Here is an 8943-nt window from a genome sequence, read left to right as displayed (position 1 = left end):
TGAAAGGTGAAAATGTGTTGGAGCTGTAAATTGCTTCAACCATCAGTAAATGATTTTTTAAGTCTGAATACTGTATCGGCGAATTATAGTTTCTATACTCGAATGCAATATCTGCATGAGTTGTCTGCTTCCAAAATGACATTTATATACGCAAGTTTTTTTTGTTTAGTTTTGTTTTTGTTTTTTTTTTTTTTGTTTAATAATGATTGGCAAACATTAAATCAATTTCATTTATTGAGAAAGTATTTAGACATCAGAAGTACTATATGTGGCAGAACATTTTTATTATAAAGAAATCGAAGACCATGTGATAAATATCTTAAATGGCAACTTGAATGTGTTGAATCATGGTTTAAGTTTCGGCCAAACTAACAAAAATTTTAAATCGGTAAATTTTCCCTTGTTTTAAAATGTCCTTCATATTTATACAAATTCTGTGGATTTTCTCCGGTGTAGACTTAGGCTGAACGCAATCAAAGTGCTCTTGCTATTACCCAAGAGAGTGGTGCGAGGCAAATAATGTTAAGAGCATTGAGGAAAGGATCCTAAATTCGTACAGATTTAAATTAAATATAAACTTTAACGTCATTCTTCAGAGAACAATTAGAGGCCTTTCAACCTTCAAAAAAGGGGATGCTGTGTTTTTCAATATCCACTTGCACTACAATAAAAATGAATATAAAATAAAATATATATTATAAAATAAACGAATAAATAAGAACATCGTATCCTTAATTTGATATTAGAAAGCAAAAGAAAGTCACAGGTTACTATAATTTTGCCATATTTCATTGACCATGCAAGTAGTGCCAGTTTACAAATTAATAGATTTTTTCTTCAAAAATTCTGGAGATGTATACGAGGTGGAATGCATGGGTTGATTTCAGGGCATGGATGGAATGGAGAGATAATTTGGAAAAAATGAATAGTATACATGTATATACTAATGGGAAATTATGCCTTTAAATGCGTAGTAGGAAGAATGTAAAAAGGCCATGTTTTGTAGAGTAGAGGGTTACTTGCGGTGTCTTAGCAGAACTTTCAGACTATGGATTCTGCTTAGATTCAGAAATTTTCTGGACTTAGCTAAAAAAAAAAATCGGCATCTTTCATGATTAATTAATTCTGAATAAAGTTGAAATAAGTTCCACATTCAATAAAGAAAAGAATGAAATATGTAGAGATAACGAACAGTATTCGAGCTCAAAAGTCCATTAAACATTACAAAATAGGAGCAGGGCAAACGCGGACCTCTAGGACATCACAGGTGGGACCCGCCGTGTGCTCCTTGTTATGATCGGGAAATAACGGAAAAATCCGTCGACAATTCAGTATATAAATAATGGCCTAACATTACATTACATTAATGAATTCATTGCAACAAATTAATGGATCACAGTAAAGGGATGAATGCCTTACGAACACCCAAAGAAAATCTTTGAAAAAGGTTTATTTTCTTTTGGATCCACCATGTCCGGCTCTCAAAGCCTCTACATCAATTGCCTCGATTCACTATTAGGGGAATATCGGTGATTAGCGTGAGTAGCAGTTTTATAGGTTCACCCCAAAGCTAAGTTGGAAATGAGTTCGTTAGATGCCTCCTATATATAAAAAAAAATTAGGAATGTTTCAAGGAACGCATGTGTCGCATGCTTTATTGCTTCATTAAAGATGGAAATGAATCAAAGAATGATCTGATTTTTATTTGAATTGAGGTCAAGGTCACAAGAAAGATCAAGATCTTCAAAAATCAAAAATCCCTGCATTTTTTTTTATTTGTTGTGACAATTGGACGCTGCATAAGCGTTTGCTAAGCATCTCAAGCTTGAGAAAAGTCCATTAATTGAGCTTCATATCTTCCTGTAATTGAGGAGAGGGGATGGGTGTTGGGTGGGGTGTAATGGTTTGGCCCTACACTTGAGTCACCAGAGCATATTTCATGTGTGTACATTCACAGATGATAAGGGTTACTGACTGAAAATTTGTTGAAGAGAATCTTTAGAATTCTGAAGTTATTTCCCTTAGACAAGATACCTGTATTATGAATTGTAGAATTAACACATTTTCGGCTTCATCAAATTGAACATGACTTAAAGTTAACAAGAATTTTCATTTCTGTGGTTAGCATCTACTGCTTTTGTAAAAATGCAAACACTTGTAAGCTGCTGTTTAAAACTGTCATGTTAAATCTGTGAAATTGTAATACTAAAAAACGAGATGAAATATATTTGAGAAATACATAAAAAATTGGCAGTTACTTGAGAATAGTTACTCTGATTACTCTTCAATCCACGATTAAATCTTTCGCCTTTTACTAAAGATTTCCGTGGAGAGGAACATAAATGAGTCTATAGACTTATTTTTGAAGCCCTACGTTAGTAGGGTTATATAATTCAAAATTAAATGGTAGACTGTATCGTTACATACTTGATTCGTATAATGAGGTAATCTTTGATTACTATGATAGAAAATGGGAGCCATATTCACGTAAGAAAGGAGAGGTCTAAGTTGGTGGTAAGACTTTTTTGATATCCAAGAGATATTCCTACATGTATCAAGATGCCTCCTTGGAAGAAATGATAGAGAAGAAAACATACGAACAACAATAACAACAGACGCTTCGTGGTCTGAATTGAAGGGCAAATGAGACATGGAGAGATCAAGGTCAGAGAGAGGTTAAAAGTGCTAAGGTCAAAGAGTGACAGTCACTAAATCACGTCTGTGTGTGTAGGTAAAGGGGGAAAATCTATCAGGATATAAAAAGGAAATACGACACAAACGGAAAGAAATTGAGGTCAAGGTCACAAGAAAGATCAAGATCTTCAAAAATCAAAAATCCCTGCATTTTTTTTTATTTGTTGTGACATTTGGACGCTGCATAAGCGGTTGCCAAGCACCACATGCATGAGAAAATGCGTGTAAATCAATATTTACATCTTCCTGTAATTAATGAGAGGGGGATGGGTGTTGGGTAGGGTGTAATGGTTTGGCCCTACACTTGAGTCATCAGAACATATTTCATGTGTGTACATTCACAGATGACTGAAAATTTGTTGAAAATAATCATTAGAATTCTGAAGTTATTTCCCTTACACAAGATATACCTGTATTATAAATTGTAGAATTAACACATTTTCGGCTTCATCAAATCGAACATGACTTAAAGTTAACAAGAATGTTCATTTCTGTAGTTAGGATCTACTGCTTGTGTAAAAATGCAAGCACTTATAAGCTGCTATTCAAAACTGTCATTTTAGATCTGTGAAATTGTAATGTTTAAAAACGAGATGAAATATATTTGAGAAATACATAACAATTTGGAAGTTACATGAGGTTAGTTACTCTGGTTTCTCTTCAATCCACGATTAAATCTTTCGCCTTTTACTAAAGATTTCCGTGGAGAGGAACATAAATGAGTCTATAGACTTATTTTTGAAACTCTACGTTAGTAGGGTTATATAATTCAAAATTTAATGGTATACTGCATCGTAACATACTTAATTCGTATGAATAAGTAATTGCTGATTACTGGTAGAAAATGGGAGCCACATTCAGGTAAGAAAGGAGAGGTCTGAGTTGGTGATATTAAAGACATTTTCGATATCCAAGAGATATTCCTACATGCATCAAGATGCCTCTGTGTAGCAAATGATAGAGAAGAAAAAACAAGGACAACAACAGACTCTTCCTGGTCTGAATTGAAGAGCAAATGAGACACGGAGAGGTCAAGGTCAGATAGAGGTTAAAAGTGCTGGGGTCAAAGAGTGACAGTCACTAAATGACGTCTGTATGTGTAGGTAAGGGGGGGGGATCTTTCAGGATATAAAAAGGAAATACGACACAAACGGAAAGAAATTGAGGTCAAGGGCACAAGAAAGATCAAGATCTTCAGAAATCAAAAGGCCCTGTATTTTTGTTGTGACAATTGGACGCTGCATAAGCGTTTGCTTAGCACAACATGCATGAGAAAATGTGTGTAAATCGAGCTTTACATCTTTCCTGTATAATTAATGAGAGGGGGATGGATGTAGGTAGGGTGTAATGGTTTGGCTCTACACTTGAGTCACCAGAACATATTTCATGTGTGTACATTCACAGATGATATGCGTTACTGACTAAAAATTTGTTGAAAAGAATCATTTGAATTCCGAAGTTATTTCCCTTAGACAAGATACCTGTATTATAAATGGTAGAAATAACACATTTTCGGCTTCATCAAATTGAACAGGACTTAAAGTTAACAAGAATTTTCATTTCTGTAGTTAGCATCTACTGCTTGTGTAAAAATGCAAGCACTTGTAAGCTGCTATTCAAAACTGTCATTTTAGATCTGTGAAATTGTAATGTTTAAAAACGAGATGAAATATATTTGAGAAATACATAACAATTTGGAAGTTACATGACGTTAATTACTCTGGTTTCTCTTCAATCCACGATTAAATCTTTCGCCTTTTACTAAAGATTTCCGTGGAGAGGAACATAAATGAGTCTATAGACTTATTTTTGAAACTCTACGTTAGTAGGGTTATATAATTCAAAATTTAATGGTATACTGCATCGTAACATACTTAATTCGTATGAAAAAGTAATTGCTGATTACTGGTAGAAAATGGGAGCCACATTCAGGTAAGAAAGGAGAGGTCTGAGTTGGTGATATTAAAGACATTTTCGATATCCAAGAGATATTCCTACATGCATCAAGATGCCTCTGTGTAGCAAATGATAGAGAAGAAAAAACAAGGACAACAACAGACTCTTCCTGGTCTGAATTGAAGAGCAAATGAGACACGGAGAGGTCAAGGTCAGATAGAGGTTAAAAGTGCTGGGGTCAAAGAGTGACAGTCACTAAATCGCGTCTGTGTGTGTAGGTAAAGGGGGAAAATCTATCAGGATATAAAAAGGAAATACGACACAAACGGAAAGAAATTGAGGTCAAGGGCACAAGAAAGATCAAGATCTTCAGAAATCAAAGCCTTGTATTTTTGTTGTGACAATTGGACGCTGCATAAGCGGTTGCCAAGCACCACATGCATGAGAAAATGCGTGTAAATCAATATTTACATCTTCCTGTAATTAATGAGAGGGGGATGGGTGTTGGGTAGGGTCTAATGGTTTGGCCCTACACTTGAGTCATCAGAACATATTTCATGTGTGTACATTCACAGATGACTGAAAATTTGTTGAAAATAATCATTAGAATTCTGAAGTTATTTCCCTTACACAAGATATACCTGTATTATAAATTGTAGAATTAACACATTTTCGGCTTCATCAAATCGAACATGACTTAAAGTTAACAAGAATGTTCATTTCTGTAGTTAGGATCTACTGCTTGTGTAAAAATGCAAGCATTTATAAGCTGCTATTCAAAACTGTCATTTTAGATCTGTGAAATTGTAATGTTTAAAAACGAGATGAAATATATTTGAGAAATACATAACAATTTGGAAGTTACATGAGGTTAATTACTCTGGTCTCTCTTCAATCCACGATTAAATCTTTCGCCTTTTACTAAAGATTTCCGTGGAGAGGAACATAAATGAGTCTATAGACTTATTTTTGAAACTCTACGTTAGTAGGGTTATATAATTCAAAATTTAATGGTATACTGCATCGTAACATACTTAATTCGTATGAATAAGTAATTGCTGATTACTGGTAGAAAATGGGAGCCACATTCAGGTAAGAAAGGAGAGGTCTGAGTTGGTGATATTAAAGACATTTTCGATATCCAAGAGATATTCCTACATGCATCAAGATGCCTCTGTGTAGAAAATGATAGAGAAGAAAAAACAAGGACAACAACAGATTTCCTGGTCTGAATTGAAGAGCAAACGAGACACGGAGAGGTCAAGGTCAGATAGAGGTTAAAAGTGCTGGGGTCAAAGAGTGACAGTCACTAAATCACGTCTGTATGTGTAGGTAAAGGGGGGAAAATCTTTCAGGATATAAAAAGGAAATACGACACATACGGAAAGAAATTGAGGTCAAGGGCACAAGAAAGATCAAGATCTTCAGAAATCAAAAGGCCCTGTATTTTTGTTGTGACAATTGGACGCTGCATAAGCGTTTGCTTAGCACAACATGCATGAGGAAATGTGTGTAAATCGAGCTTTACATCTTTCCTGTATAATTAATGAGAGGGGGATGGATGTAGGTAGGGTGTAATGGTTTGGCCCTACACTTGAGTCACCAGAACATATTTCATGTGTGTACATTCACAGATGATATGCGTTACTGACTGAAAATTTGTTGAAAAGAATCATTAGAATTCTGAAGTTATTTCCCTTAGACAAGATACCTGTATTATAAATTGTAGAAATAACACATTTTCGGCTTCATCAAATTGAACATGACTTAAAGTTAACAAGAATTTTCATTTCTGTAGTTAGCATCTACTGCTTATGTAAAAATGCAAGCACTTGTAAGCTGCTATTCAAAACTGTCATTTTAGATCTGTGAAATTGTAATGTTTAAAAACGAGATGAAATATATTTGAGAAATACATAACAATTTGGAAGTTACATGACGTTAATTACTCTGGTTTCTCTTCAATCCACGATTAAATCTTTCGCCTTTTACTAAAGATTTCCGTGGAGAGGAACATAAATGAGTCTATAGACTTATTTTTGAAACTCTACGTCAGTAGGGTTATATATAATTCAAAATTTAATGGTATACTGCATCGTAACATACTTAATTCGTATGAATAAGTAATTGCTGATTACTGGTAGAAAATGGGAGCCACATTCACGTAAGAAAGGAGAGGTCTGAGTTGGTGGTAAGACATTTTCGATATCCAAGAGATATTCCTACATGCATCAAGATGCCTCTGTGTAGAAAATGATAGAGAAGAAAAAACAAGGACAACAACAGACTCTTCCTGGTCTGAATTGAAGAGCAAATGAGACACGGAGAGGTCAAGGTCAGATAGAGGTTAAAAGTGCTGGGGTCAAAGAGTGACAGTCACTAAATCACGTCTGTATGTGTAGGTAAAGGGGGGAAAATCTTTCAGGATATAAAAAGGAAATACGACACATACGGAAAGAAATTGAGGTCAAGGTCAGAGAGAGGTCAAGATCTTCAGAAGTTTATAAATGCTATGGTAAAAAGTGGGAGACAAATTAATATAAAATGGGTGGTTATATGTCAGATATTGCTGATGTGAAAGAGATATTCTGTGTGTGTAGCAAATTATAGAGAAGAAAACACAAAGGTCAAAGAAGGTCAAAGAAAGAATCTGAGACTATGCATGTTAGAATGACTCACCGAAGTATGGTATGTATGTTTAAATTTCATCAGTGACTTTTTCTTCATATAATTTTGTAATCATCATAACAGAGAAGGAAAGGGGTTAAGTTCATATCAATTGCTGGTTTCACATGATTCTTTAGGCTGCATGACAGTATTTCCTTCAAGGTTTACGTCAGAACATGGCTGAGGCAATATGATGAGTGTCTGATTTCCTCCACTAGATTTCGGTAATGCTGAAGAGGGCATGGACTGAGATGAAAAAGTATGAGAAAAATCCCTGGTTTTACAAGAGTAACCAGAATTTGACGACTTGTTGACAAGAACCTTACTGAATTTAAATCTGTTTGTTTACTGGCATTAAATTGTGAAGAAAGACTTATTCTAAAAGATATGAATAGGAAATCCTCCAAATAGTTGTTTACAATTAATAACATATTCCTAAATTGCACAATTTGGTTATGAATATTTAACAATTAGTAACACTGTACTAATGTACATTAAACCCCCTACTACTTGTAAGTATTCTATCTGTGGCTCCAACAAATAGTAAGAGTGGCAAAATAAATCTGCCATTCTACTTTACAAATAATGTCACAAGTAGCAAATTCTCAATGGGTTAAAATACCCTTATGTATAACAAAATGCCTTTGTGTATTGACAAATAAGATAAAACTGATATTTAATGGAACAATGTAAGCAAATTGAGAAATTGAGAGGTCAAGGTCGGACAGAGGATCTTTATCGATTTAAGCAGGGTAGACAGACAGTCACCAAATATGTCTTTCGTTAAATGAATGGATGATTATGGTATAGAAGAAAGTAAGTCAATCAACATGCCATCTTAAACTTGATCAGTATGTCATCAATATAAAAAGGCACATACTAAGTATCCCCCAAATCAGCTCTACCTACAAGCAGAGCAAAAAAAGTCAGAAAACTAACTACAATGGAATGATACTTACAGATTGAAATGGGTAACACTATATGCCTTAGCAATCTGATAGCGGGGGAATAAAAAAGTTTTGATTTTTAAAAAGAACATTTTGACTTCAGTTATGGACTTTTTTCAAGCTTGACAACAGAAAAACATGTTTCATTCAGCAGTAGATTAAAAACATGAGGCAAACTAAAATTATAACTAAACATATAGTCTGGAAGACGGTATTATGACCAGAGTTTACAAATACGGTCAAACCTCATTATCTGGAATTGGATGGGACCGAGAAAAAACTTTGAGATATCTCAGGGTTCTAGGATAAAATACTTAAGAAATACGTGATTAGGACTTCATAATCACTTTGACATATCCATGGTATTTGAGATACATGTATCCGTGTTTGAGATACCGAAGTTCAAATACAAATACCAAAATAAAACTGAAAAAGACACAAAAATGAGATTGGATCATTTATTAATTAAAAAGTATATCTGTTAAATATTGTCAATTAACAAGTGTGGGAATAAAAACAGTTGTGTGAAATTGAAATAAAATGAAATTCATGAACAAAATGTTATTTTAATTAAATACAAAAACAAGCCTTTTAAAAACTTGTACAGTTTACAATCTTTTTCAATGATTTGATGTAATATCATGATTTTTGTTTAAAAATTCTATATTTACAAATGAGAAACAATTCTCAAAATAATACAAGAAGTGAAGAACACATCTGGGGTTTTGAACGATTCAGA

The 8943-nt window shown here is 34.1% G+C and overlaps 1 long non-coding RNA gene and 5 other non-coding genes across 6 annotated transcripts in view; all 6 read left to right on the top strand.

Moving 5' to 3' along the window:
• Positions 1 to 8943, top strand: part of LOC133186153 (uncharacterized) — a 235607-nt gene that overhangs the window by 158831 nt on the left and 67833 nt on the right. The gene's annotated exons all lie outside the window — the stretch shown is intronic.
• LOC133186172 (U5 spliceosomal RNA) lies at positions 2269 to 2385 on the top strand. The gene has a single exon (XR_009721021.1). It is a non-coding gene; the product is annotated as a U5 spliceosomal RNA (small nuclear RNA).
• LOC133186178 (U5 spliceosomal RNA) lies at positions 3339 to 3455 on the top strand. The gene has a single exon (XR_009721027.1). It is a non-coding gene; the product is annotated as a U5 spliceosomal RNA (small nuclear RNA).
• Positions 4410 to 4526, top strand: LOC133186177 (U5 spliceosomal RNA). Its single transcript, XR_009721026.1, has one exon. It is a non-coding gene; the product is annotated as a U5 spliceosomal RNA (small nuclear RNA).
• LOC133186169 (U5 spliceosomal RNA) lies at positions 5466 to 5582 on the top strand. The gene has a single exon (XR_009721019.1). It is a non-coding gene; the product is annotated as a U5 spliceosomal RNA (small nuclear RNA).
• Positions 6536 to 6652, top strand: LOC133186167 (U5 spliceosomal RNA). Its single transcript, XR_009721017.1, has one exon. It is a non-coding gene; the product is annotated as a U5 spliceosomal RNA (small nuclear RNA).

This window comes from Saccostrea echinata, unplaced genomic scaffold (genome assembly GCF_033153115.1).
Source record: "Saccostrea echinata isolate AGI-Se365-2 ecotype Australia unplaced genomic scaffold, CSIRO_AGI_Sech_v1 ptg000012l, whole genome shotgun sequence".
Classification (NCBI taxonomy): domain Eukaryota; kingdom Metazoa; phylum Mollusca; class Bivalvia; order Ostreida; family Ostreidae; genus Saccostrea; species Saccostrea echinata.
This window is presented reverse-complemented; position numbering and strand designations above follow the sequence as displayed.